The sequence below is a fragment of the Quercus lobata genome, chromosome 3, assembly GCF_001633185.2.
Source record: "Quercus lobata isolate SW786 chromosome 3, ValleyOak3.0 Primary Assembly, whole genome shotgun sequence".
Lineage (NCBI taxonomy): Eukaryota > Viridiplantae > Streptophyta > Magnoliopsida > Fagales > Fagaceae > Quercus > Quercus lobata.
The window spans coordinates 66,134,446-66,156,315 of NC_044906.1; the positions used below are offsets into that span (position 1 = coordinate 66,134,446).

At 35.3% G+C, this 21,870-nt stretch overlaps 1 pseudogene; it reads left to right on the top strand.

Annotated features, from left to right (window-relative positions):
• Positions 1 to 7,760: 7,760 nt before the first annotated feature.
• LOC115981305 lies at positions 7,761 to 18,413 on the top strand (annotated as a pseudogene).
• Positions 18,414 to 21,870: the final 3,457 nt, after the last annotated feature.

Consider the following 21,870-nt stretch of genomic DNA (forward strand, 5'->3'; position numbering starts at 1 on the left):
ATTATCTTCTTATTAATGATTGGAGCCAAACTTTGTCATTGATTTAATGCATTTTCTAAAAAATGCCCATAAATATAACTAATAGTCTAGTTACTAGTTAGGAGGAAATTGGTAACAATCTTTTTCTCTAGGATGTGAAATAGGTGAGAATGATTATGATATTTTATAGGGCAAATTACAACTTACCCAACTGTGATTTGATCGAAATTTAAGTTGCCTACCTGTGATTTAAAAATTGACACTTTACCTACTTAAGGTTCACTCCTTTAAGTTTTCGTAACTGTAACCCACCTCTGTACTTTCATCGTTAAAATGATGAAACTTTAGCTTAAGAACATTCTTCCTCTTCATAAGAACATTCTCAAACCTATCAATCTAAAATCAAACACACCACAAATTAAGATATTTAGGGCTCGTTTAGTACAGTCATGTAAGTTCTATTTTATAGTCACATCTAACGGGACTACCAAAGATGTATTGTCCCTTCTCCTAAAGAAGCCCGAGGAGAAGAAGCCTGATCAAAAGAAGCCCGATCAAAAGGCCCAACTTTTCATACCCTATATGCCTCACTCCTCACAACGACTGTGTATGTGAGAGAATGGGTGGTGTTGTCCATGTTTGGCCAGTGGCAGGAGCCCAATCGTTGACCATGCTCTATAGTCTATACTGTGACAATCCAATACCATAACTCTGTCTACATCTCATATTTTCTGTGAAAGGCAATATATCTATGACCGTTAGTACAAAATGATTTTGTTTTTTTGTTTGCCTGGATAGATGGTCTTGTTTTGTGGTGTGGCCCTTGGCTGATTTTATTACTCCCTCCGTCCCACTTTGTTTGTCCTGTTTGAAAAGTTAAACTTTTTAAGGGAACATCATTTATTACCTTGTCTACGTTTTAAAAATGTATAAGTTTCCAAAACTACCCTTAAATAAATTTATCAAAAAATTGAATAAGTAAAATAAATAGGGGTATAATAGAAACATTAGTAAATTAATGACTTTTATTTTTAGAAATAGGACAATATTTTGGGATATTCCAAAATGGAATAGAGGACCAACAAGGTGGGATGGAGGGAGTATTATTATTACAGTTTTAAGTTGAATGGTGGGCTACTCTGATTTCTTAGTTTTGACAAAATTAATAGTGATGAGTACACAAATTTTAATCGTCCAAACTCACCATCGAATGATTATAGTACCTTAAATGAGCAGTTAGTGTCTGTTTGATAAAAATTATTTTGCTAACTTATTTTACTATTCAACATATATTTGCTATTATTCATAGGTTTCATTATATTTTTTAGTACTATTTATGAGTCTCACTGTACTATTTTAGCTAACTTTTACTTTTGTTTATGATATTTTCAATAAAAAATTTTCAATTTCATCCAAATAAGCAGATTCCAACTAAACTCTTAACGCAAAAGATGTTATTGACAGACATGACCATTGACGGAGTTATCAATAACCTCATTAAAGCACCAGGGATGTTACCAAAAGTGTAAATACGGCCATTAAAGGCCTCCTTTGACTAGAAAGAGATCAACTATATAAATCACTCTAGAACATGGAATAGGTACACACTCACATACAGATACACTTAGCTATTTGGTTATATTTTCTATTTCTCTCTCTCTCTCTAATTATCTGACTTTATCACCTAAAACTTGTCGACTGGCACAATGTCGGTGTCCCCAAAGGGAGGAGCATCTTTGTTATTATTTTGCAGATCACGACTACGTTCATACCAGACTCCGTCTGGACGACCTTATTACTGACAAATTATTGCTTCATCAAAGAGAATCCCTATTTACATTGTATCCTGATTCCTAATACAATTGGCATCATATAAAATGAATAAAACTAAAATATTCATATTTCCAATTTGAAAAATCCTAACTATGAAATGCATGGTGCAAGTATGCAACCAATGTGGAGAATTTGACTTTCCCCAATCATGCATGGTGCCTATTGCCACGTGGAGGTACCCAACCCAAGTACCCAACAAACATGGATCCCCACTGAATTGTAATGTATTGCCACGTGTGTTCAACTATACACATACACATACACGTATAAGTATATTTAGGGGGGTGTTTAGTACTTGTACTTCAAAAAAAATTTTCAGTTTTTTTGGAAATACATGTGGGTGAAAAAGTGTGTGGAAATACGTGTGATGTTGTTTAAACACTGAAAACTGTTGTTTAAGTTATGATATCAAACAGGCCCTTAATATTTTTAGAAGACAAATTCGACTTTCACCCCTTAATAATTTCTTTAAAATTTTCAAAACAGTAATATATAAAAAATATTTTATTGCAAGCAACACAAGTCCCCCAAGTAAATCTATGGTCATCTAGACTTTTTTTTTTTTTTTGGGTTGAGAATACTAAATATTTTTGACACACACACAGGGAGAGGGGAGAAAATTTTTAAAGAAACTTGTAGTGGTGTATGGTCATCTAGACTTGAAAGTATAAGTTGGCATAACTGCATAAGGAATGTATTATTTTATACTACAATGCAGGTTAATCAAGTTTGAGGCAAATGCTAATGAATAAAAGGATGCTATGAAGAAAAAGAAGATTGATCAAGAGAAAGGTGATGTTTTTGTTTTTTTGCTATTTTGTTTCCAAATTGTAGCAGTGAGTTTTGTTTTCTTATTTAAATGAATGAAGACACTATTTTGATTTGAATAAATGAACATTTAATTTTTATATTATTTTGAAATGTTTTCATATTATTTTGATAGTGATACAAGGTAAATCAAATAAAATTTTTGAGCATATTAGGGAAATCACTAAATAGAGGGCATTTAGTTCACCGTATTATATCTTTGATGTGATATACATTATGATAATGTGACATTAAGATTTTTTGTTTATTTATTTGTTAACATTGCCATAATTTAAAATTACAAAATAATCACATTATTCTAATTTTATCATTTTCCTAAATAATATAATGTTGTATTCTTGTATTGATGTTACAATAACGCAATATTACAACGAAAAGTAACATTATGACAAACCAAACGTCCCCATACAACATTATGTAATGTTGCGTGACTTATTTTAGGTTCAAATCCAAATCAAATCCCATTTATGGAGTATGTGTGTGTGTATATATATAGAAATCTCACGAGTTATGGAATAATTAGACCGTAAATCAAAAGGATTTTTTCATTCAATTTAATTAAGAAAGAAATTTCTTAAGGAATTTTTTTTTTTTTAATGAGCATAAAAGGAAACAAAAAAAAAAAGTTTTCATTTTTATTATATTTTATAATCAACATAATCACTAAAGTACATAAGTATATTATACTCTAGGGTTGACAAACTATTTTTATACGGGTGTGTGGTGTTTTATTCCCTTTATTTTTATAATTATAATAATAATTAATAATGTATAACTCAAATAAAAAATCTTTTCTTTTTTTTTTTTTTTTTTGTTTCGTTGATTTTTTTTTTTTTTGGTTAAAAGGAAAATATCATTCAACTAAGCCAAAATGGCTAAACTGTTGGCAGTAAGCCTACAAAAGTTTTCACCCATGGCATCTGAGTACACAAAATCAGATACAACATCAGATGGGGAGCTATCCATAATAACAAAATTTTCCTACATATTACATCCTAACTTAGCCAGTGCATTTGCAACTCTATTCACTTCACGGAACACGTGCTGCACCTTGCAATGTTGAAACCTGCCCAACAGAGACCTGTAATCAGCCAGGAGAGAGGAGTAGAAAGCATTAGAGGTGGTTTCGGATTGGACTAACTCCACCACAACCTTAGCATCTAGTTCAATCACCAGGTTTTGCACTCCAATCTGATCCGCCAGCAACAACCCATCGCTTAGAGCCCAAAACTTAGCTATAATGCTAGTAGTGAACCCAATAGCTCTAGCAAACCCTTTCACCCATCTCCCCTCACTATCTCTAATAATCCCACCTCCTCCTGCCCTGCCCGGATTACCAAGAGAGGCCCCATCTGTATTTAATTTGCACCAATCTAAAGGAGGTTTTTTCCAACTAACAGTACACACCACCTTGTTCCTGTGACAATTGAGCTTCCCCACACAGTAGTAAAACTCCAAAGCTTGGTTCTTACTAATTCTGTGTAAGTTAGCATTGAAGGTAGTATTATTAAAAACCATTCCATTCCGTTGTTTCCATAAATTCCAAATGGCAAAGGTAAATATATAGCCCCACGGCACTAAAGAGGAATGAGGCACCTTACTTTGACAATTAGTTTTCAGCCAGCAATTCAGGTCTAAATCAAAAAAGGAGCTAACCATTGCGGGGGGAATCTTAAGATTATATACCAGAAATTTTTTGCCACCAGACAATCTCTCAACAGATGGCTTATGGTTTCTGGAAAATTATTGCACAAAGGGCAGCAACTATTAGTAATTATACCTCTCATAGTTAATTCAGCCCTCACAGGTAAGCTGTTATGCATACACAGCCAAAGAAAGCTGACAATTCTTGGCAAAGTGTCTATTTTCCATATCCATTGACCTTGGAAAGGCACGGAATTTTGTTGAGCACCATTTAGCAAAGCATAGGCAGACTTGGTGGTGAACTCTCCATCCTTAGAGAACTTCCACATAATGACATCTTCCCCTCTGTCAACCTGCCGCCTTCGGATAGCCTTAATCCTATCCTTGATACAAGGAGGTATCTTAAAAGACAAAACTTCCCACTTCCACTCCTGTATATGATCAAGGAGCAATTCAGACAACTTCATATCAACCTCCCTCTGAGTTAAATGGCCTTCAATCATCCCTCTCAAGGAACTCCCCCTTATCCAACAATCAGTCCAGATTTTAATTCTTTCACCATTTCCAATCCCCCAACAAATTCCATCATTAAATGTTTGAAAACCAGCCTTAATAGCTCTCCAATTTGGAGAAGCTGACAGCTTATCCGGGTCTCTAGCTCTCCTTCTCTCAACCGAACAATACTTCCTTAAGATCACTTTAGCCCATAGGCTTTCTTTTTCCTGATACATTCTCCAGTTTAGCTTAGCTAATAAAGCCAAATTCTTAGCTCTAGAAGATTGAATCCCAAGACCTCCCTCATCCTTTGGCCTAATAATCTTGCTCCAACCCACCAAATGTAGCCTTTGCTTTTCACTGGTTGAACCCCATAAGAAATCTCGATTGATTTTGTCTAATTTTTCACAAAGATGAGAAGAAAGGGTGGCAGCCTGCATTACATAGTTAGGGATGGATGACATGACCAACTTCACCAATACAGACCTTCCTGGAAAGGATAAGAACCTTGCCTTCCAACCATCCAGCTTATTTATAACCCTTTCAACTATAAAGTTTAGCCTATTCCTTGGGACCCCTTTATGCTTTATCGGAAACCCCAGGTAATTCCCAATATTAGTTGTAGCTTGTATTCCCAGTTTTGAGCAGACTTCTCTTTTTGTTTCAGCTTGCATATTGGGGGAAAAATAAATTCTTGACTTCTCTACACTTACTTTTTGACCCGACTCTTCACAAAACTCATTTAATACTTCCGAAATGGCTTCACATGAATCATCATCTACTTTGGCAAAGAGAATTAAATCATCCGCAAAAAATAGATGGGAGATTCCTATATTATCCCTGGAGGCTTTTAAAGGTTTCCAGGCTCCTTCCACATTTCTTTTCTATTAAATGTCCTAAATATTCCATGCATAAAATAAATAGGTACGGTGATAAAGGATCACCTTGCCGAATCCCTCTCGAAGGATTAAACGACTCCAAGGCCCCTCCATTAAACAACATTGATATCTTAGTAGAAGATGCACAACTCATTATCACCTTAACAATATTTTGGGGAAAATGGTAGGCTTGAAGAACCTTGTGAATAAAGCACCATTCGAACCTATCATACGCCTTCTCCAAATCTATCTTAATAGCCATATACCCTTCTTTGCCTTTCTTCCCATGCAAGGCATAGAAGAGCTCTTGAGCAATTAAGATATTATCTATTCCCTTCCTTCCGGGCACAAAGGCAGATTGGACAGGAGACACAAGCTTGTTTAGGTGAGGTCTAATCCTTTCCACTAAAATCTTTGAAACAATCTTATAAATCGAATTACACAGACTAATTGTCCTATAATTGTTTAGGGATTCAGGGCTTTTACATTTCGAAATGAGAGTCACAAGTGTATCATTGAGATAATTTGGGACTAAACCATCCTTGAAAATAGTCTTCACCTCCTTACAGATTGAATTCCCTACTTCATGCCAAAAATGCTGAAAAAACCCAGCATGGAGACCATCCGGCCCTGGGGCTTTAAATGGTTTCAAAGCCCACAACCCATTCCTCACATCTTCATCAGTAACTTCCCTCCCCATCCAATTTCTTTCAACTTCTGAGAGAAAGCTGCCTGAGAAATCAGCCACATGAGAGAACCTATAAGACATCTCAAAATCCGTGGAGTAGAGTTTCTTAAACCCATTCAAAATATGCTCCTGCATCGCCTCTTCCTCTACAATCCATTCCCCCATGTTATCCTTCAAACACCTTATCTTATTTCTTTACCTCCGAACAACAGTATTTAAATGAAAGTAAGAAGTGTTTCTATCCCCAAAGGCAGCCACATTAATCCTCGACTTAAGGGCCCAAAACTCCTCTTCCTGGAGCAAAATAGAAGAATACTCCTCAATGGGTTAATTTTCAAGCCTCATAAGAGACTCATTCGGATTTTCAGCCAACGCCTGAGTCCCCTGTAATCTGGCTAAAACTCTCTTTTTCTTCCAAAAAAGATTTCCAAAAAACTCAAAATTCCACTTCCTAGCCTTCCTAGTAAAATCTGGAATGGCCATTTGTAACTGAGCTTCATTGGGCCAAGCTTCCTTAACAATCCTGTAAAAATCTGGATGAAGAAGCCACATCGTTTGGAAACGGAAAGGCCTCACCAGTCTATTCGCATTGGGTTTCCATAATTTAATCAAAACAGGATGATGATCAGAAAATGTCCTAGGGAGATGGGTAACTACTGCTTCAGGGTATAAAATTCTCCACCTAGGATTAGCAAAACACCTGTCTAAACGTTCCAAAATCAAATCCGAAAGCTACCTTTTATTAGTCCAAGTATATTTTGGACCGGCAAAACCAAGGTCAACAAAATTGCAAGAATCCCAACAAGATTCGTTGAAATTGTGTTGTTTTAGTTGCCTTGTTAAATTCTCTTTAACAAAGAAGACCCTAATACACATTTGGTTAATTATTATTTAATAATAGTTCTTTTAAATAACAAATACCTTATGGAATTTATCCAATTTTTTTTTTACAAATGCCTACTTATATTATCTTAGGTTAAAAAAATAAAAGGTACTTTTGTTTCTCAAAAAAATAAAATAAAAAGGAAATAATTACTATTCAACAAAATATTAAATTCAAATCGTACGGATCAATAATTAGTTTTAATTAATTCTTAAAAAAAAAAAAAGTTTTTTTAATATAATACGAGTCAGAGGTTGATTTTAACATATCTAACACTATACTCTGCTTAAAACTTCAGTCATTGCCCTGCCCCTCTACCTGCAGGTGACACTAACTAACAAGCCAGCCTTGGTATCCGAATCTACACAGCTTTGAGACTTAAAAATGGCGGACCGCACGTACGCTCCGAGTTTTCTGTGTTGTTGTTACGGCCAATACGAAGCTCGACGAGCTCCGATTCCTGTCCGATCCAATCCTCAACACCTTCTCCAACAACTCTTCTTCTCTTCTCTAAAGGTATATACACATTACACATTCTCTAATCTTTGTCCATATATATATGTGTGTGTGTGTGTGTTTGATTGTACAAAAATAGAATTCTAATGTAGTGCTTCATTTTGTGAATTGGATTCATAGATAAATAGCTTTGACATTTATTATGTATTTAGCTTTTGGTGTTTACTTATCATGTATAATGTATATATATTAAAGTCGAAGCTCAGTGAGAATCCAAATTGAATTTAAATTAGACTGTATAGTAAAAATAAAGTTCTGAGTGTAACTCATCTCTCTTTTTACAGTTTTTATACCTATCAAATGGTCAAAGTTCATTTTCATGGTGTAGCTCATTTTAGGGTCATATCCTCTGTTATAATATGGGCATCAGGTTTATCCTTTTTCCTACTTGATTTTTGTAAGTGCACAAAATAATTTATGAATATTTCTTATATTGAATTACACGACATTTTCTTTAGTTATTTGTTTTTGTTGTGAAGGAAAAAAAAAAAAAGATTTCTTAGAGTTTAGCCCGTGAGTGATTTTTGTTCTTGAAGTTTGAAGTGATCACTTTTAGTCTTTTGACGACGTGACCAATTTAAAAACTGACTTCATCACCATTCCATACTCAATAGGGACTAAATGTGATCGCTTTAAACTATATGGACCAAAATTGCTCATGAGCTAAATTTTAGGGACCAACAATGTATTTTGGCCAAAACACTAATTTGTTCTTGTTTGTTGTTAAATTGTTCATGGAAATGATGGTTACAAGCGGTGATTCTTGATGTTTCTTCTGGCCTGCAGAAGGGGGTTGAGAGTTTTGGGAGCTTTTATATTTGTGTCGAGAAAGGATGTTTTCTCTTGTTGTTTTGAGTCAGTTGGGCAAGCCCCAACATTGCTTCTGGATGACAGAGGCAAAGCTATTGCTATAATGAGTAAAGCACTTGAACATTTCCTTAAGAAAGCTCACGAGGATGGTGTTGTTGCTGGAGTCATTGGTATTGGAGGCAGTGGAGGGACATCTCTTATATCATCTGCCTTAAGAATTCTTCCGATTGGAGTGCCTAAGGTCATTGTGTCAACAGTAGCCAGAGGTCAAACCTTATGTTGGGACATCAGATCAGATTTGATATTTGTTTCCATCGATAGTGGATATCTGTGGGGTTAATAGTGTAAGTGGGGTTGTGTTCTCAAATGCTGGAGCTGCTTTTGCTGTAATGGTGATTGGAAGGCTTGAGAGATCCACAGATTTTTCTAGTGTCAATGAAAAATCTACAGTTGGTTTAACAATGTTTGGGGTTACACTCCATGTGTAAATGATGTCCAAGAAAAATTGTATAAAGAAGGTTATGACTTATGAGACCTTGGTTTTTCATGCCACTGGGGTAGGGGGAAGGGTTATGGAGTCTTTTGTTAGAGAGGGATTTACAGGTAGTTCTCTTTATACAATCCATTTGCATCCAAAACTCCAAAGCTTGAACAAGACACATGCTTTGTCAAAAGAAGTGGATATTTTATGTCTTTGGAAGTTGTCTATAAAAAATTTGAACCTTCTTGTATGTTTGGTAGTTAAGAAATGTGAACCAAAAGTTTTTCTTAGGTTGTTTTTCGACCTTAAATTTCTATATTGAATGTTTGTTAGGTACTTATGTTTGTTATTTGAATGTTTCTTGAGTTAATGTTGGTACTTTAGAGCTGATGTTAAATTTTCAAACTTACATTTGTGTCATATCATGTTATAATGGCATGCATCTAATAAGAAATCTTTAATTGACTCGCTTTGCATGTATAGAATATTTTCTGATTCATATATCTTTCTTTTATTCAGTCTGTCAAGGTGTTCGTTATGGGTTGAGTTGGTGGAGCCAGATTATTTAATCCTTATAATTTCTCTGTGATTTAATTTAATTTTTTTTAATCCTTTTCCCCCCTGCTTGGTGATGGCTTCTTCCTTTTATATATTTACTTTCTTTCCTGTTCATTTTACTTAGGGTGTTTTGGACATCACAACAACAGAGGTCGCAGACTATTTAGTTGGAGGTGCCATGGCTTGTGAAGATTCCTGCTTTGATGCCATTATAGAGAAGAGGATCCCATTAGTCCTAACCGTTGGAGCCTTAGACATGGTCAACTTTGGAGCTAAAGATACCATACCTTCTAATTTTCAGCAAAGAAAGATTCATGAGCATAATAAGCAGGTGATGAGTCTCTACAACCCTTATTCTTCTCTTTGATCTTTGTCATTTTATTCTGGCATTATTTTAGGCATTTGAGTGCTTCGATTTTCAAGATACTACTAAAATTTATCGTCTTAATGTTAATTTATGCATATGACAAAAGAGGTTTCATTTTCCCTGTGATTCTAATGGAAAAACAAAGTCTCTGATCTTTGTTTGTTTCTCTGCTGGAAGATTGGAATCTCATGTGTTATGCCATAGCAATTGTAATACATCCTCAGCTCTGATAAATTATACATCAGAGTGTGTATGACAGAATCTATGTTGCCGTTTTTAGGTTTCACTGATGCGAACTACGCCAGATGAGAATAAAGGATTTGCTGAATTTATAGCAAACAAACTAAACAAGTCATCATCAAAGATCTGTATTTGCCTGCCACAAAAGGGTATCTCTGCTCTGGATGTGCAAGGGATGCCCTTTTATGATCTCGAGGCTACTACTACTCTTATAAATGAACCACAAAGACTTATTCAGACAAATGAAGATCGACAGGATCATTATTGCTCATTGACTAGAGCGTGTCTGATAGGAGCTAAAGCTGCTGAAGTCAGTCATGCTGAGCTAGAGTTAGTTATGCTGAGCTGGAGTTATTCTGTTATCATTGTTACAGGTAGTTGGTATAACTAATTAGCAGTTAGTCAGTAGCTTCAGTGTAATGGAATTGGCATTGTAAAGCCTATAAAGGGGATTATATGAATTGTAAAGAATCATTCAGAATATTAATGCAGAGCTTCTCTCTATTCACTTGTCTCTCTCTCTCTCTCTCTCTCTCTCTCTCTCTCTTGTCTGCAATTTCCTTAGGAGGCCTAGTTCCTTTGAAGAACTACTCAACTTTCTCTCTATTTTTCTTGAAATGAATTGTTTCTATCAAGTGGTATCAGAGCCTAGTTTTGTCACAATGACAGAAACTTGATCCTTGTCTACTCTTACTGAAGAGGTGAATGCACGTTTAAAGACAACTAAGCTCCATCAAGTTGAGATGAATGAGATTCATCAAAAGTTGGATGCAGTGACTAGTGTGCTGCAAACCTTATCCGAGATTGTGCAAAATTTTATAGAAGCTGGGCATCGTTGGCAGCAGAGACTTTCATTTCCAGGTGGCTCAAATCAACAAGAATCAGTTTTGACTGTTATTCCAAAAGCTGTAAGGCTGGAGTTCCCTCAATTCAAGGGGGAGAATCCATTGAGGTGGGTTTATAAGGTTCACCAATTTTTTCCAATTATACAATACTCCACCTAACTAGAAAATTTTGTTGGCCTCATATCATATGGAAGATAAAGCTCTGGTATGGTTTCAGGATGTTGAGGAATCTGGGCAGTTCATGAGTTGGGAAGCATTTGTGAGAGCCTTACATGTTAGGTTTGGTGCATCAGCCTATGATGACCCTCTAGCTAGGCTAAGACAAGTGAGTTCAGTAGCTATCTACGATGGCCAATTTAAGGCATTGTCTAATCGAATCAATGAAATCTCTGAGAAGCACAAGCTGAGTTGTATTCTGAGTGGGTTGAAGGATGAAATAAGGTTGCCAGTGAGAATGTTGAATCCTCAGAATCTGAACACAGCATTTGGACTTGCAAAAATCCAGGAAGAATACCTTCCGGCTAGTAAGAAGATAAGGCCATGGAATGATAATCAGAAGGGATTAATTTTTGGTCCACCACCATTGATCAAGAATGAAGCTAGGGATGCCAAATTGCCAATTTAGAAGCTGTCACCATCTCAGGTAGAGGAAAGGAAGAAGAAGGGCTTATGTTTTCATTGTGATGATAAGTGGGTTGTTGGTCACCAATGTGAAACCCCTAGAGTCTTTTTGTTGGAAGGGTTACAACAACAATTGACCTGTTCATATGAGGTAGATCCTAAGGATGAGTCAGTGGAGGAAGTTAGTGACCATTTGGAGAGTTCACAAGCCATAGTAGAAGGGATCGTTGAAATTACTCTTTATGCTCTGCTTGGTAGTCCATCACCAGGTACTATGAGAGTATAGGGAAGGATTAACAACCAAGAAATGATAATCTTGATTGATTCTGGTAGCACTCATAATTTCTTAGATGTGTCTATGTGGATGTCCTTGCAATTAGCTTTATCTACTGCAGACTGTTTTGAGGTGAAGGTAGCTAATGGAGCTATGTTAAGAACAAAGGGAGCTTGTCATGAAGTTCCTTTGAAAATACAAGGCACTAATTTCTTGTTAGATTTGAATGTGTTGGTTTTGGGAGGCTGTGTTGTAGTTTTGAGGAATCAATGGTTATACACTTTGGGCTTGATTCAATGATATTTCAAGAAGCTGACAATGGAGTTCATTCAGCAGGGGAAACCAGTTTTGCTTCAAGGATTAAGACTGTCTGGTCTGCTCTTCAAGATGCTGATGTTTTCTTCAAGCCTACCATCAAGAAAGGCTTACTGTTGCAGATTATCAACTGCAAAACCAGTTCAACAACATGCTGAGATTGACAACTTGCTGCAAGAATTCAATAAGGTCTTTGCTCTACCTATTGATCTACCACCTTATAGAGCCATGAACATCAGATTGTGTCAAAGGAGGGCACTCAACCCATTTGCGAAAGGCCTTACAGGTATCCATTTTATCAAAAGTCTTCCGGAGACCAGCTGCCTTGTTCTTTTAGTGGCTCTTTGTTTGACTAGTCTCGGGCTTGGGGGCTCACATCTAGTGAATCTCTCCCCTTATTCCTAAACTCTCTTCTCCTTTGTAATTAATTTTCTGTTTTGTTTTCTTTTTCTCTGTAATTTTTGGTTTGCTTTGTGCCTTTCTTGCATAAAGTAGTTTCTTGAATATACTTCTTTCTTACTTATCATTTTTTATTTTTTATTTTTATCAAAAGTCTGAAGTAGAAAAAATTATGCATGATTTACTTGAGGCTGGTTCTATTAGAGTGAGTCACAGTCCATTTTCTTCTCTTGTCTTACTAGTGAGAAAAGCAGATGATAGTTGGAGAATATGTGTTGAGTCTATATATCTCTAAATCAAGCTACTGATAAGGATAAATATCCTATTCTAATTGTGGATGAGTTGATTGATGAATTGGGTGGTGCTACAATTTTCTCTAAGTTAGACCTTAGATCTGGTTACCACCAAATTAGAATGAAAGATTATGATATACCTAAGACAACATTTAGAACCCATGAAGGGCACTATGAATTGAATTTCTGATTATGCCCTTTGGATTAACTAATGCTTCATCTACTTTCCAATCATTGATGAATCACATTTTTAAACCCAACTTGAGGAAGTTTGTTTTGGTCTTCTTTGATGATATATTAGTCTTTAGCAAGACCTTAGAAGATCATGTGGAACATTTGAGGGCTGTTTTAACCATCTTACTTGCTAATCAATCATATGCAAAGCAAAGCAAGTGTGCCTTTGGCTGTGTAGAGGTGGAGTACTTAGGTCATATAATTTCAGGTCAAGGGGTCAAAATTGACCCTAAGAAAACTGAAGCTATGTTACAATGGCCTATTCCAAAGTCTGTGAAGGCATTGAGGGGTTTCTTGGGGTTAACTAGATATTATAGGAAGTTTATTCAGGGTTTTGGTGTCATAGCAGCCCCTTTGAATGCTTTATTGAAGAAGGAAGCATTTCAGTGGACTTCACAAGCTGATTCTGCTTTTAATGCTCTCAAATTAGCTGTTTCAAGACCTCCAGTTCTAGCTTTGCCTGACTTTTCAAAGCTGTTTGTGGTAGAATGATGCTTGTGTTGTGGGGTTAGGTGTTGTTCTTATGCAGGAAGGAAGGCCATTAGCTTTTCATAGTGAAGCCCTTAAGGGTAGATGTTTGCACCTCTCTACCTATGAGAAGGAGTTCTTGGCTGTGGTGAAGGCAGTAAAAAAATGGAGACCTTACTTGGTAGGTAAACCTTTTGTCATCAAAACTAACCACCAAAGTTTGAAATTTCTTCTTGAACAAAGGGTGGGTACACCTACTCAACAAAAATGGATTACGAAGCTCTTGGGATATTCTTTTGTGGTTGAGTATAAAAAGGGTTGGGACAATAAGGCTGCTGATGCTTTATCTCAAAGAATGGAAGGTGTTCTTAATTCCATGGTCTCAGTTTCTGCTGACACTGATGAAGACAGTGACTTGGGGTATGCAAACCAGAATGTGGCCTTAGTTTTTAATTTCTTTTCCTTGTCCTTCTTGGCTGAGCATTTTACAGGACAGTTATCTTAATGAGCAGGAATACCAGCACTTGCTTCTTTTACTAGCAATAATCCACCTGCAGGGTTCTCTTTGCTTAATGGTATTATTTTGTACGAGTGCTCTTTCTCCTTTAAAACCTCTGGTTTTACAGCACATGCATAACTCACCACTTGGGGGTCACTCGAGGTATCTGAAGACTCTACATAGAGTGAAACAAGATTTTTTTTTGGAGAGGTATGAAATTAGATGTCAAGTCCCATATCAAATGTTGTGAGACATGTCAAGGAATCAAGGTGGACACATCAACCTGCTGGGTTATTACAGCCACTTCCCATTCCTGTCAAGCCTTGGGTTGACATTAGTATGGAATTTGTGGAGGGCCTTCCTAAGTCCATGGGGTATGAGGTTGTTTTTGTAGTGGTTGATAGGCTCACAAAGTATGTGCATTTCTTACCTCTATCCCATCCTTACACGGCTACTAAGGTAGCTATTGCGTTCATGAAAGAAGTTTTTAGATTGCATGGCATGCCTACATCTATTGTAAGTGACAGGGATGCAGTTTTTACTGCTCAGTTCTGGAAGGAGTTGTTCAGATTACAAGGCACTGAATTGGCCATGTCCTCTGCTTACCATCCACAATTTGATGGACAAACTGAAGTGGTTAATTGAAGCCTAGAACACTATCTCAGGGCCTTTGTTAATGATAAACCTCACACCTGGGTTACTTTGTTGCTTTTGGCTAATCACTGGTTCAATATCAATTTTCATACCTCCACTAAAACGACATCATTTGAGGCTCTCTATGGTTATCCCCTCCAAAAATGCTAGATTATATTCTAGGTACTACATAAGTGGCAGCTGAGGATCAATTGTTACAGCAAAGACAGCACTTGTTACCACTTTTAAAGCAGAATTTGGAGACAGCTCAAGCAAGAATAAAGGCTCAGGCTAATCAGCACAAGACTGACAAGTCCTTTTCAGTTGGTGATTGGGTTTACCTCAAACTCCAACCTTATAGGCAGCTTTCTCTTAGGTCCAGCCACTTTCACAAGCTGTCCCCCAGATATTATGGCCCTTTCCAAATTCTACAAAGGATTGGACAGGTGGCTTACAAGCTTGATCTGCCTGTTGGCTGCTCTATCCACTCAGTTTTCCCCATTTCTTGTTTAAAGCTCAAATTGGGCAGCAATGTGGTTCCTTTCCTACTCTTCCACAGGTTGATACTGATGGGCTGTTCAATCCTGAAGCTATTGCAATCCTGCAAACTCGATCTAAGCAGTTGAGGACTAGATCCATCACTGAGGTTCTGGTTCAGTGGCAGGGCCAACTTCCAGAAGATGCTACTTGGGAATCTTTGTTCTTCCTCCAGAATAAGTTCCCTCACCTTGTGGGCAAGGTCCTTTGAAGGGAGGGGTGGTGTTTTGTGATTTAGATTATGCTGTTGGTGATGGTAGTGCAGAATTAGTTGTGCCCAGCTGGTGTGTTGTAGTGGAATTGTGTCTTTGAATTGCTTTATGCAGCTGGAGTTGTTATGTTTGCTTATGTATTATGTTGTTCAAACTGAAGTTACAACTATTAGAATGTCTGGGAAGGTACTTGAAATCTTGCATAGACCTTGTGGACAAGGTCTTTCTTAAGGGGAAGGGAATGATAGGAGCTGAAGCTACTGAAGTCAGTCATGCTGAGCTGGAGTTAGTTATGCTGAGATGGAGTTATTCTGTTATGGTTGTTACAGGTAGTTAGTTGGTATAACTAATTGGCAGTTAGTCAGTAGCTTCAGTGTAATGGAATTGGCATTGTAAAGCCTATAAAGGGGATTATATGAATTGTAAAGAATCATTCAGAATGTTAATGCAGAACTTCTCTCTATTCACTTCTCTCTCTCTCTCTCTCTCTCTCTTGTCTACAATTTCCTTAGGAGGCCTAGTTCCCTCTAAGAAGTAAGAACTACTCCACTTTCTCTCTATTTTTCTTGAATTGAATTGATTCTATTAGTGTCGCAATTTCAACCTTCTCTTTGTGCTTAAATATCTTTGTTTACCTTGTTCAATTAAAAGTTGTTCGTGTTTTATAGGTGAATTTGTATCCTTGTCATATTAATGACTCTTGAGTTTGCAAATGCATTGGTCGACTCAATTCTAAGGATTTCAGTTTTCTGCAAATTGCTAGTCCTGAAGCCAATCAAGAATTTCAGGAAAATACTGTTTCCAAGATGATTTCATCAAGCTTTGGGGCCATTCTCTACAGCCCAAGTGACTTCCCAGATGCAAGACCAGGTTACAGTTTTAGAACTTGAATCATATGTTACGTATGAAAGTACAGCTCAATAAAATGAGGCACTTGAATTTTTTTGACAACCAATTTTATCTCTAAAAAGAGACACTCAAGTGGACAGGACATGTGCAAATTAGACTACATTGATGGAAATTGCCAACGCAAAGTCAATACAATATGACATAAGCATGCATTATATGAAAGATTAACAAAATAATTAATATTTCCAATATACTGTCACAACAACCAGCAATTACTACTTCAAACATTTTAAGTAGTCTAATTTGTGATTTAGATTTTATTATGAGAAAAGCCATGTCAATATGTATAACTTGATTACAAACTAACTAAGAAAGCAAAATAAGAATAAACTTATTACTTTTGTATCACAAGGTTTCAATTACCAGCTACCATAGTAGTAAGGAGCAGATTTTCTTTTTCATGGTGGACTCAGAGCTAACCAGTTACCAACTATTTTTGCAACAGTAACTTTACAAAGAACCAGGTCAAGTAAGGGAGTTCCAATAATAGGAGTTAGTGCAGGGACAGGCATATCTGCAAAGTTTGAGGAGGCTGGTGGTGTTGATCGTAAGTGTTGTACAATTCAGGTTGCTTTCACATGGCCGGAAGGGGCTCCTTAGCTGGCTTATTGCCTTTTGCTGATGCAAAAGCTATTTGACATGGCCAATGAAGTGTTACCAGTAAGTTTCAACTGCTTGCTTGAATTAAAAGTTGTTTACAAGAGAGATCTTTATTAGGAAGCTTTTTATTAAATCATCTGGAAACACTGTCTTAAACTTCTGCTAACTTTCACTTATATGACTAAGCATTTATTCATACTGAAGTTCAAAATTTTGGTCATAAAAGGCGTTGAGGGAACTAAGAGTCACCATGTTATATAAGAGGGACAGTGGATCATCACCAGTTTATGGCAATTTTAACCAATGTCTGACTCAAAAGAAACGTTTGAATCCTATGAATTAAGAACTTGAAATTTGTAGAATTTTTCAGATCATAAGAGAAGAGTTGAACATCCTTCTTGTAACTTGTAATTTATACCAAAAGTTCAATCAATTGGATTCAGACCGTAAAGGTAATAGGTTTTAATATGAGATCATTTGGTCAATTATCAACATTTTATTTGCCTAATAGATTTTGTTGATATATTTATTTTAACTCTTATTTCTGTTTTAGTTATTTTCTATGTCCACTCATATATATATATTGTATTTTGTATTTTATGGGATGACCAATATAACTTAAAATAAACATGGAAAGACCTGCTTGGTTATGTTCTAAGTCAATTTCTGCTCCCCCTTTTGTAAAATTTGTTACTGACATGGAGCTTACAAGCATGTATAGGTGGTGAAGAAGGTAGCAGTTCTTGCTGGAGTCTCTGCTACCAATCCTTTTCGCTGAATGGATTACTTCCTAAAGCTGGGAGAGTCTATTGGATTCTCTAGGGTGCAAAATTCTCCAACTGTTGGGCTCTTTGATGGTAATTTTAGACAAAATCTTGAAGAAACAGGAATGGGATATGGGTATTCCCTCACAGAAATTTTTACCCTCATTCATACCATTATGGTGTTTTTTGTGCCTATTAAGGCTATTATTTTTCTTGTTTTAATAAGCAGCTTAGAAGTTGAGATGATTGAAAAAAAAAAAAAAAAAAAAATTTGGGTCTCTTGACAACATATGCTTTTAACCAAAATGAAGCTGCAGAGATGGCAAAAGCTGGGGCTGATATCATAGTGGCCCATATGGGACTCTACATCAGGCTCCATAGGTGCACAAACAGCTGTATCAATGGAGGAAAGTGTAGTTCGGATTCAGGCTATAGCTGATGCTGCACATAGAATCAATATTGTGCTTTGTCATGGAGGTATCTAGGAGTATTTGCTTCTTGTTATGAAGACTGTTGTGAAGTTTTGGTGTTTCTTTAATTCTGAATTTAGCTTCTTTATACACTGCCATGAAATGCTTATGCTTTTAATTAGCCACTCCTTTGTCCTTTGTGTGCGCGCGCACACTAGCATTAACATTTCTTCTGCGTCTTTGTTGAGATAATCATTTATCTTCTCTATGGTAGAAATTAGTTTTGGTTGGCTTGAAATTGGTTTCATTTGAAAGGAAATTAAATTCTTTACAACTTTTCAAGGAATAGAGAATTTTTTTTTTCCAAACATGAAATTTCGAAACAAAATGTTGTATTAAACTGACCAAGAGATTTGAGTGTATGTTCTAAAATATACTTAATGGTACTTTGGTCTTGCTTTCTTTGGCAAATTCGTATCAAAAATCCAATACTAGAATTAGTAGGGCCATTGTGAATATGGTAATTTTAGAAAGATTTCCTACTATTAAAAATTCATACTTACTCCTAAAGGCTTGGTAATTGATTTATAAAAACATAAAAATTGTAGAGACTATCATCAAATATAGAATTTTAACCTTTAAAAATATCTCCAATTAATGGATCCAAATTTCTCCATATCATTCCTTGATTTTCTTCCCTCTCTGTAGTCGCAATTTTTGAGTTTTTAACATCCCTGCAATTAAAAGTTTCCTTATTCAAATAATTATAGTAAATTACCTATTTGTTGGAAAAAACAGAAGCTACAAGAAGTTAGTCACTTTTTCTTTTTTTCTTTTTTGGAGAAAGTACTAAGTGCCCATTTGGGAAGCGCATTTTGCGCGTTTCCTAGCGGTGCGTTTTTTCATTGTAGTTCTCATGCACTATTCATGGGACTCGCAAGTACATTTTTCAGCAAAATTTTCATTAAAATTGGGTTCTACAACATTATTCACACATTTAAAAATTATTTTGTTACAATATTTTCAGTTTTCAATAATAAATGGTATCTAAACAGATCCTAAGTATTACTTTATAAAGCAAAAGTAAGGTGAAAAAGGAATATGTCAGCTACAACATCTTCTCCATCTCAGTTAGTATACTTTTTATGGTTTATGGTGTAATAAATTTTGTAAGTAAATGGTCTCTATGATTTGAATTTTTTTTTTTTTTTTTTCCATTATTTTCTCTTGAGTTCTTGAGTACAATGAAAAATTTGCTTCATTAGTGACAGCATACAAATAAAAGCAAATAATATAATACACATGTCCTTTCGTCAAGGCATACAATAATTACACGTGTCCTTCTACCTAAAGTTAAAGATACACACAAGAGAAGGCGATTGTGTACGCATATATTTGGTTGTGTATTTTAAATTGTCCAATAAACATGTAATGGTCTTCAAAGAACAATGTTTTAGGTTCCTTTGATTTAGGACATCCCTCCTCCTATTTTGTTTTTATTATAAGGGCGGAGGGTTGTGTATTCTCTCCGTAATCCTTCTGTTTTGGGAATAATTTTTTTTATTTTTTATTTTTAGTTATGAAAAAAAAAAAAAACATGTAATTGAATGTCAACTCGACATAGAAGAAAAGTTCAACCATACAGGCATAACTTATATTAAGCAATGAAATTAAACCCTTTGATAATACCTATTATATTTTCAAGAAATATATGTATAAAAGAATATTATAATATCTAAAGACTAAGATTTACAAATTTACAAATAAAGAAAATCTCAAGCAAAATTATGAATAAAGAAAATTATGTGCAAAGCATTGGTCAACAACTAGTTTAATATAAAAGTTACCAAAAATTATATCTTTTGATAAACATAATGCAAATAAGCTACCAACAATAAGTCGTTGCAAATAGTGGTTGCTTTACTTGAAGTATTACAATTTTTTTCTACTAACAAAGAGAAAAAGAAAAAAAAAAAAAGGGACCGATAGCTGATAGCAGATAAAGTAGGAACTTAGAATTTAGAGAGAGAGAGAGAGAGCAAAATTGTTGTAACCGCAAAGCCAAAGAGAGCATAACTACCATCACCACCAAGGAGAACTAACAACTATAATATTTCTCTGGGTACCATTTCTTAAGGAAAATTGAAATTATGAATTATTTTTGTTGAATGGGTGAACAAGTTACAAAAGAATTTGAATGATTAGAGATTTTTATCTTTTTGTTTTTAATAAGCTTTTTGTTAAATAATTTGTTCACCTGTTGTTTGTTTGAGCTATTTTTGTGTTATTTGTGCTAATTTTTATTGATGTTATTTAAGCATTTGTTTTTGTTTAAGGGGTTAAGGATTATATTTGGAGGGCCAAAATGATTTTTGGAGTAATGATATGTCCACAAAATTTTTAAATAAATTTTATGTGAAAAGCTATTATTGATGGGTAAAAAAGTGATGTTACTATTGAATCTATATTGGATCAAAATTAGAATCAGTAACAACTCAATACATAAGATTTGCTATGAAATAACTATGTAAATGTCATGGATGTAGCATCATTCTTATTTTTGTTGGTCAACATTTTTATTAGGGTGGTCACAATATGTTAGTTATATTTTTATTAGGGTGGTTATGTATATATATATACAATTTTTTTTTTTGCAAGGTCACCCTCACTTAAACATAGAGTTTTAAGTAGAGCGGTATCTAAATAAATAAATAAATAGAGTTTTAAGTATAGCTGCAATGAGAAAAAAAGGCAAACCTTTGATATTTATCAAAAAAATATAGGCAAGAGGGAATTGGGCTTGAGCAATAAGTTGAGTTGGCAAGCATTTATAAGTTTTGTGATCTAGACCCACCATTGAAATCCCTTTTTTTACCTATCACAAATAATTTGACACATTACTTGGGTGTGTGAAATTTTTTGTGTATATAAACTTTCTTGATTGGGCCTTCCTAGTTGTGTTTCAGCCCCGAATTTTTAAAAATGAACATTCTGGTGAGCCCACGTGTGAGGGGATAGTCTAATTTAGTAATTTTGTAAGTTGAGAAGCCATAGTAGGAAGGGTTTTGTAAAGACGAAGCCATTGTAGGGGGGAGGGTTTTGTTTATTTGGCAAAGGGATCTAAGAAGGGCAGTGGGATCTCAAATATGTTGTAGTATTCCAAAAGAAAAGATTGATTTATTTGGCAAAGGGACCAAAACTGGAGGTACTTTCCTTTCTGTTTCTTCTTTCTTTGCTTAATAATCTTTGATATGCTATAGTATTCCAAAAGAAAAGATTGATTTATAAAAACAACAATGCTATTTAATATTGCTAGAGTGGAGTTCTTCCATTAATCTTTTCCCTTGTTCTAATTTTTTTAGAAATGCTTGATCTTTGTAATTTATGTGTTTGATGTACTGTTTTCCATGTACACCCCTGGTGTACCTGGACTTTTGATTAATACAATTCCATTATTTATCAAAAAAAAAAAAAAAAAAAAAACAATGCTATTGAATAAGCATGAGTAATCAAATGAAATAAATTGCTTCGTGACTTTAGATACTGCCATGGCTCATGTGGTATTGGAAGAGGAAAGTTCAGCACTATACCAGGTTTCTTGATGAATTTTTAATAAGGAGTGATGTTTAAGAGTTTAGGTTAAAAAAAGTAAAGAAT